Here is a 9,254-nt window from a genome sequence, read left to right on the forward strand (position 1 = left end):
GAGAGAGTGTGTCTGTTTCTGCAGGAGATAGATCCCACTGCCACTGTGCAATGGCCAATGTCAACATTCTCAGAGAAAAGAAAAAAACCTCATCACGGCACATGTTCTAGCCCTCTGACCGCGGGTGGCCCCACAGGGGCAGTTCAGCCCCTGCTAGCCAACCACATGACCCCACATGATCTCACCCCCATTCATATCAAGCAATACTCTCCGAGCTATTCATTTTTCTTTTAAGTTTTTATTTATCTGAGAGAGAGAGAGAGAGCACAGTCAGGTGGGAGCAGCAGAGGGAGAGAGAGAAGCAGACTCTCGCTGAGCAGAGTGGCCTCCATGTGGGACTCGATCTCACAACCCTGAGATCAGGACCTGAGGGGAAGGCCGATCCTGAAAGGACTGAGCCCTCCAGGCGCCGCTCCCCAAATTATTCCTGAGAAGCACCACCAATGTGCTGACGGGTACATTCTTGATGTCCGTCTAGATGTGGACAATAGCTCAGTCTGGGCGTGGCCTCGCCCGACCATCGAAGTCCAGAAGGACCGGCGTACTGCCAAGGTGAGCTTGCCTATCTTTCCCCAAGGAACAAGCATTGTTTTCTTGGTTTCTTTCATCAAATTCAGGTGAAAATCAGATAATATATGTTGGTGAATTGAACATAATAATAAAAATTCATTTTCCTAATATAAATTGCTTGTATATGGAAATAAAATGATGTTTCAACTGTATGTGTGCGTGAATGTGTGTGTATGTGTACGTGTGTATATATATATATACACACTCGTATACATATATATTTATACACACACACATATATGCATACACACACATTCGAGAGGACATATATATAATTTCCCTTTTGGGGAGAGTGCTGAGTGGTTGTCTCTTGCCAACCATCATCTGATTCAAGAGGACATTCACCGATGGCAACAGCAAACCTGCTTAGAATCGCGGTGGTGGCATTCTTTCCCTCAGCAACAGTTTCCCCTGCTTGGATGAAGAATTTTGTAGGCACCATCCTGAGTGGACTGGGCAGACACATCCCCTAGGAACAACCATTTCCTACAGGCGTCCTGTTTGCTTACCATGGGGGCCAAACACTGGGTTCCCTCTGGTTTCCTAATGTCACTGAGAGAACTAAAGATCATGAAGTCAGACAGTGTACAACATGACCTGAGCCTCATCATGTCCTCTTTTCTGTACCTGCAGGTGCCGTCCAGACTGAGCAAAAGAGGTGTGTATTCTGGAATCAGTCTCCTGCTGTCTGTAGTCAGGGGCACCATCAGATGCTGGGTTCCCACTGGAATGGGGATCAGAGGTGTGGTGAAACAATGGGTTTTCTATGTGGATAACCACGGTCATGTCTTTGTAAGTGGCTGTGTAGTGTTCAGGTAGTGAGTTTGTGTGTGTGGAGGTGGGCTCTGTCTCTGTGTGAACTGACAAGGTGTGATTCTGAATGGGCGTGTGGTTTTGTGTGTGGCTATGTGTGTGTGTGTGTGTGTTTCCCAGGATTTATGTCTCCCTGAATAGCACAGTTGCTGGTATGAACTTACCATTTAGGAAAAGAATAAGAAAATCCTGCCCCTTGCCTCTTGGGTGTGTATGTATGTCAGAACTGATGGCATTGTACGACTTAAATATGTGTGCAGTCCATCGTATGCCAAATAGATCTGGTTTCATCTGACAAAATCCCAACACCACGGAGGAAAGTGTGCCCAGGGTCCTGGGAGGAAAATACGTTTTCGGAATCCCCGTGAGTCTGTCAGGAATGCCATCAGTTAATGATGGGTCTCACCTCTGAGCAGACAGTGGGATCAATCATGACCAAAGAGAAGGAACCATGGGATGTTCAGTTGGCGTCAGAGAAAAGGGAGGCTGGAGAGGGTGCTGAATGGCAGCGGGGTCATAGTGCCTGTGTTTGGGGAGCCCAGCACGGAGATGAGGCCCTTCAACCCCGGATCTCGTGATCCTTTTCCCATCTCTATTTCTAGGGGAGACCCTACATTTCGACACCGAGTGGCATTAGTAATAGTTCTTGGCCTTGTTCTTGATCTTCCCTAAACGGGGCTCTCACCAACCCCAATCCCAGAGGCCATGTTCCATCAGACTCTTCAGATTAAAGGGACATTTCGCCAACTGCCCCTCCTCTGTTCCCAAACTGTTTCTGAAGAAAAGGAGCCTGAGAAGGAATCCTCCCTGAATTAGCAGGAGAGCTGGGGCAGGGGGCCCCAAAGGCAGATGGGTGCCACGCCCTGTTCTGAAGGAACTCTGAGAAGTGGGAGGCTCCAGGTTCAGGAAATCCTTCGTCTCTAGATCGTGGTCTCACGGTAGTGTGGAAGGGAATGCCTGCTGGGTGCGACCCGACACAGAAGTGAGAGCAGCAGCCAGGCTCTGAGGAGGCCTGGCTCCGTCAGATCCTTCTGCATTGAAGCGTGAGGGCACAACCCAGGGGCTTGGACTAGATCTTCAGAGGGAAGCTGTAGAGGGCATGGTGGGTGAGGGCCAGAGGGACAGCTCGAAGGACAGCCAGGCCGTGTGAGAGTGGGAGGGGATACCACGGTTGCAAGATTAGGTGAATCAGTCCAGCATCACTGCCTGGGCCCAGCCTTGCCCACACTGAGGACGCCATTCCGGCTCCTCCTGAGCAGGGACGAGGCAGGTCACAGTGTCACAGCTGGTGGGAGCACTGCACGGACGTCTTCCTAAATCCCTGGGGAAGGGGCTTGCTTCCCATTCCATCCCCTTCTCCAGCCACCTGTGTGATGAACCAGGCACTTTCCATCATGGAAATTAGGGAGAGGCAGAGAATGCATTCAGGTCTCCTGTTCCCACACCTGATACACATCAGTGGGGTTGGATCCAAAACGAGGCCGGACACACAGAGGTTCCCAGCCTGAACCACCCAGGGCTAGGAGGGGCGAGTTTTTACTTTTCACCTGCTTCTGGAAGTCACTTGACAACCAGTCCTTGTCTACATGTTGTTGGCCAAGGGTTATCTGGCCTGCAGACATATTTATGCTGAAGAGATCTCACACCATGTGACTGTGGCAGCTGTAGACATTCTAGTTGCACATGAGATGCAACTCATGTGCAACCGACTCCAGGCACGGTGAGCTTAGCAAAGTGATGGGAGCTGACCCCAGGGTGGGGTGCTCCTTGCTCCTCCCTTTTGTGGCCCAGACGACATCAGTTTGATGGTTTCTCTGAAATGAACTGAGAGTTCTCACACCCAAACTCTGTGTGCTTCCACTCATGGACACAGGAGCCCCGGCCCCTGCTCGCCACTGCAAGGGCACCACCAGCATCTCCCTCATTCCTTCTCCCCCAGATGGTCAGCGCTGAGCAGCCTCTCTTGATACAGCCTGGATTAGGGTCTAGTTCAGGGGCAGAAACTTCCCTCTTCAGCTTGTCTGGGCCTATGTGGCCCCACACTATGCTCACTGCCTGCCCAGGCTCTAGTCTGGACCAGGAAGAGAAGGGTGGGCTCCTGAGGACAGTGAAGTGTCCCTGCCCCTAGCTAGACATGCCTGCTCCTATGTGAGTTAATTCGAGGAAACCAAGTTAAACAGCCCCGTCCTTCATCACATCCACCAAATTACAGGTGCCCCATAGTGCATGTTGACAACACAGAACATTTCCATCCTCACAGACAGCTCCCCTGGGCACCCGTTCTGAGCCTGGCAGAGGGGCTGCTCACGGACCCCATCTAACCCAGACTGTTGCCACCCCAGCTGGGATCTCGGGTTGATCCGTGTGCAGGTGAGAGCTATCGTGATCCCGTGGAGATAGGGAAGTGCCATGGGAAGGGGCATCCTTCCTCTCGCTGAAGGTTTGCAGCTGTGCTCAAGGTCTCGTTGAAGGGCTCTGCCTCCAGGGAGCCCAGGGCAGGTCTGAGGATCTGGAGGAAGAGCAGGTGATGCCAGGCGAGCCAGCCTGTTCTTGGCTGGCGCAGCAGGCGCAAGGGAGCCCCTCTCTCTAACAACCCGCTGCTCATGCTTGTGTCTCTATAGAACGGAGCCTCGAGACCATCTATGAGGCCAGCTCAGAGGAGGAAGACTCGCCAGGTAGGGAACTACACTCAGGTAGGAACCAACGGGAGAGGGTTCCTGGGAACAGGCACGTTACAGCAGCTGCTTTGTAGACCAAGAGTGGGAGGTAGGAAATCAGAAAGATGAAGTATATGTATTAGAGGATTTCTTTCTGTTTTTCAGCCTTGGAGGCATCTAATTTCTTAGAGAGAGGGAAGGATTGGCGGGGAGGGGGCGAGGGAGAGGGAGGAGGTGACTCCAGGCTCAGCCAGGAGCCTAATGCAGGCCTGCTCCCAGGGATCAGGAACCCAGCTGAAGGCAGACGTTGAAACGACCGAGCCACCCTGATTCAGTCTCTGTTTTGTTCTTTTCCTGTAATGGTAGGATCTTTTGAAATAATAGTAAGAAGTAGCTTGCCTCTGTGCTTTGAAGGGGCTCTGTTTGTAATCCTCTTTTCTTATTTGATATTTAAGATTCTCTTCGGATAGCGCAGTGAGGCTTCGTTCCTCACTGCCAAGCGTGAGAGCCTTTGGAAACCCTCCCAGGCTGGTGGGAATTCCAGAGGCCTGTGTGAAGGCTGCTGAGTTGGTCACATACCCTGGCGCTCGAGGGTCCCACGAGCTGGTTTCCTGGAGGACCAGGCCCAGGACAGAGGCTCTAGAAGTGGGACCATGGTCTCTGCTCCTGTCTGATCCCGCTGCTCCAGCCACACAGCAATGGACCTGCTCCCCACATCATGGTCACGGACCACCCTTGGACCATCCCTCAACCTGCTGGGGGCCTGCCCCAGTCCTGCCAGGGCTTGGGGGCTTGGCATGATTGCTGGCAAGTGCTGGTGTTTATATGGCTGTTCTTGCTGTGGAACCCTGGAACCCCACACTGACAGCCTAGGGGAATTTGGACACATCATTTGATCTCTCCTGTCACATTCATCTCTTCTCTGGGCTAGGACACTTATGGGCTGTAGTAACACTCAAGTAGGATTCAAGTGCCTATGATCAGCCCAGGCATAGGGCAGTACCTTTATTGCCCAGTTGCCTGTCACCCTCACGCCCAGCACAACCCAGGCCCATGGAAACCACCTCCACGCTAGCTGGTTCGGCTCACTGATCAACGGAGGGACTAGGGAGGATGGCAGTAAACCCACGATGATTGCTCCACGGTTGCCATTTCAGAGAACAATCTGGTTGGTGGAGGTGAGAGGAGAAGGGAAAGAAGAAATTCATGATTCAGGGAAGAATGAGGGAGTGTAGCAGGAGGGAGCAGAGGAAGGCAGGAAATCATGGGGACAGAAAGTCATGGACAGCACCATGGCTGCCTCTTGAAGGAATGGGTTGACGGGCATGGCTTCTAGGTCCCAGTTATGAAATCCGAGGGCTGAGAAAGGCCCAGAGACCCTGGAGGCCTTCATTATCAGTGGGTTAAGGGGATCATGGTTCTGGGGCTGGTGAGATGGGGGGACTGCAGAGCTGAGGAAAGAAATGGACTTTTGGGGTCAGGGACATGATCCTGGGAGAAGTGACCTGAGTCCTCACCTCACCCTGACTGTCCCCTTTCCCTTCCCAAGGCATGGCCATGTCTGTTACCATCGCTCTGCCCAGAGAAGACTATTTTGCAGACCGTGAATACTCAGAACGATAGATCCACAATCTTTGTGCCATTATTTCCTCTTTCAGTCCTTTATACTCTTTCTTTTCTTTCTTTTTCTTTTCTTTTGGTAGTGAATTATTTTCTTTTGAGAGAGAGAGAGATCCCGTGAGGGGGAGAAGGGTAGAAGGAGAGAGAGAATCCCAGGCAGATTACTGGCTGAGTGCAGAGCCTGACAGGGGGGCCTCGACTCCACGACCCTGAGACCATGGCCTCAGCTAACATCAGGACTCACACGCTTCACCAGCTGAAGAAACCAGGCACCTTTCCTCTCCCTTATTGATAACCTCCTTTTGGTAGCTTTGGCTACTTTCCTCTTTCCTGCTTTTTACGATTCTCATCCTGTAGGAGTGGGCTTATGCAGGCACTCGATGTTCTTGGATCTCCAAATCTACAGTGTCTCCTCAGCCCTGCTCAACAACTTCCTCAGTATTTTCCCGGTTTCTGGTCCCCAGTCTGCATGAAAAAGCGAGTGCACAAATGGGCCGAAGGCAGACTGAACATGAAGATAGGTTTCTGACCACAACCAACCCAGGACCCAGTCCTTGGTGTCAGCCGAGCAAGCAGGCTTAGTATGCATGTCAGACTTGGAAGGAGGTTGGCTGCTGTATCTAGCAAAAGGCCAGGAATCTGCACCAGATCCCGCAGAACAATGGGCCCCAAATGGCCGTAGTTCTATCGGAGAGCTTCCCTAACTCTTGTCCCCACTCCCCACCTAGGACCGACGGACCAGAAAACATCAAGTAGGGACCCCTAACAACCACATAGGATGCCTCACTTCTAGACCGCTCACTGAGGCTCTCTGTGCCAATAGGCTCCCATCGGGCACAGCTGAGGCGTTCCCTTGTCCCCACTAGTGTGAGTTCTCACTCCTCTGCTTGATGTTGAGTCTCTGCCAAATGCACATAATGGTGGCTTGACTCCCTTGCTCTAGCAAGCTCTGATATTCTTTGCCTGTTGTCCTTTGAATGGCCTTTCTTTACCGGACAGGTCATCCCAGAGGTCCCGCTGAGACCCCGTCTGAGCTGCCATTGCTTCAAAACCACAGCTTTCCAGCCAGTGTGGTGCCCACAAGGCCCCTTGGGCCTTGCTGCCTGTAGCTTGTCGAGTCTGTGAGGACCTGGTGAGTGAGCAATGGATCTGAAATTTGCTCTCTTGCAGTGAGTTCCTAGGCTGTTGATACTCAGGCTGGCACCTGGGCCTTGTTTTGGGGTCCCATTTTTTTGGCCTCCTTGGTGGAATCAGAGCATTCCTTTTTGTCTGCTCATGCTGTCCTTTTGGTTCCAATGTTGTGTTGTGCTGTGCAAAACTGTTGTGAGTCATAAAAAGAAGAATCAGAGCTTGGAACCATGTATAGGCTCTTGTGGATCTTGTCTGAGTCAGCCTTACAGACCAGGGAGACTGATGATCTCAGCAGACTGTCATCCGCCGGGATGAACTGAGCTGAAGGTCCCCAATCAAACCAGCTGAAGTTCTCCCACTACGTCAATATTGGGTCCTGGGAGTATCCTCTCTGGGTTTCCACTGGCTGGAGAGTCCATATTGATGGGCCTGTGTTCAGAGGTGGCCACCTGCCATTTGGGGGGCTCAAGGCATGAGATATATAAATGTTCTATTTTGACCAACCATCACCACTTCTCTTCGGAATCCTCTAAACCTAAACTCTCTCTTTTCCCAGAAAACAAAAATGTCTGCTTCCTGTATGTACTTTCCTTGCAATCTCAATTCTTATTCCCCACAACTTCGCCCATGATGATTTGGGTCTTCGGGGCCAACTCTGGACAACCTGATTTGACAAAATCGTTCGTTTGAAAAGCAGGCATGTAACACACAAGATATTGGGTCAAGGCTCCCATCTAGTTCTTTTTTCATTTTGTATACGCTTAGTTAAAATACTTCTTCTCATTTTCCATAAACCGCTTGCTACCATTCACCCAGAATGACCCCTTTACTCCTTTTTTTCTTATAATCACTTTACTAACTATTATCCTTGTTAGTTATTATCCTCTCTGTGCTTCTGACCGCAGGATGTGCCATCCATCCCTGGACCCCATGGGAAATCCTTCTGGGAAACTCAGATTTCATCAAATGAAATGAATCACCAAGACTGGAAATTCCAAGTCCTGGGTGAGCTCCAAAAGAAGGCGACTTTTGATTATTCAGGCACACGACTTGGAGGATTTACTAGTTATGCCACAAGTTAGAACAATGTTCCCTTTATTGGAAACGGCATAAATAAGAAAGCCTGTAAGAAACCTATCTCTAATCTTGAGAAAATTTACTGATAATACAATTTATGTCCCAGATGGAATATGGATCAGTCTCAGCCTATTGGTGGCATAGTGATTTTTGTGCCATTGCCATAGATTTCTTGTGGGCAGGATGTAGTGGTATCTGTGTTTGGCCCCATCAAGTAAGACAGGTAGAACAGGCTCTGAAATGCCTTAAGGAAGAAGCTGTTTGGCATTAAGGTTGATCCTCATGGCTTAGGGGATTGGTGCTTTTGGCCTGGGTTGGACAATAGGGGTTCCTGGTTTGGAAGCACCCTATATAGACTCTTAACATGGTCTTGTTTGTTTTGTTTGTCTTCATAGTGGTCAGAGTGCTGGTCCACTGCGTTCTAGCCAGAGTCTTACAAGCATCTCTACAGATGTTCTCTCATCACATGCATGGTCAAGAAGATCTTCCAATACAGTTGCCTATGAAGATGACTAGACCATGTCCAGCAGTGAAGTGTGGGATCTCTGGTCTTCTCAGAATGGGCCAACCTCTCCCAAGTGAGACAAGGACCAAAATGGGGGACAGACACATGGAAGACCCAAACGGGCAGTGCCTTGACCATATAGAAAAATAGGGACTCTGGCCTGAAGTGTGCAGCCCAGGAAACCAACCCAGTACCTACAGTTTTTGCCTTGGAAGGCATCAGACCACTATCTGGGGCATCCAGCCCAGAAAGCTAACCAATAAGCCCTGTAGCAATTGGCCCCGAAGGACCAAGACATGATTTGTAACTGAAACTGTGCCTGGTTTTTCTCCCTACTTCCACCTGAGACCCCACAGATACAATAGCCCTGACAAAGACATGGGATGTCCTGCTTCTAGACCGCTGACTGTAGCTTCCTTATGTCAAGAGGCTCTAATCAGGGCATCTCTGAAGGCTTTCCTTCTGGCCCTACAAAGTTTCCCTACTCCTCTGCTGCCTTTGAATCTCTGCCTACATGCAAGTGATAGTGGCTGACTCCCATGCTCTAGCAAGTTCTGAATAAATCCCCTTTACTTGTTGTCATGTGGTTGGTTTTCATTTATATGCTGACAGCACCACTGAATAGTGTCAACAAACCCTGAATTGTCCAGGCAAGGAGCTGGGCTGAGTCAGGTATACTAGGAACCCCCTGCTAGAAGGAAACCCTGTGAAGTCTGCTTCTGGCCCAGGTACTCCCCACACTGGGGTTTTTCTGATTTGGGTGCTTCTGGACATGCCAATCTGCCCGTCCATTTCCACTCTCGAGATTGCTCCAGCACGGGTCTGGTCCCAGAAGTTCTCTTGTCTTTGTCTTCAGCTTTGAAAATATGAAGACTGAGGCA

General features: G+C 50.4%; 1 long non-coding RNA gene across 1 annotated transcript; it reads left to right on the forward strand.

Annotated features, from left to right (window-relative positions):
• Positions 1 to 244: 244 nt before the first annotated feature.
• LOC308354225 lies at positions 245 to 8,954 on the forward strand. Its single transcript, XR_013967853.1, has 6 exons — positions 245 to 552; positions 1,204 to 1,228; positions 4,005 to 4,058; positions 4,496 to 4,847; positions 7,697 to 7,796; positions 8,264 to 8,954. It is a non-coding gene; the product is annotated as an uncharacterized lncRNA (long non-coding RNA).
• The last annotated feature ends 300 nt before the right edge of the window (positions 8,955 to 9,254 follow it).

Source organism: Martes martes (genome assembly GCF_963455335.1).
Source record: "Martes martes genome assembly, chromosome: 13".
Taxonomy (NCBI): Eukaryota; Metazoa; Chordata; class Mammalia; order Carnivora; family Mustelidae; genus Martes; species Martes martes.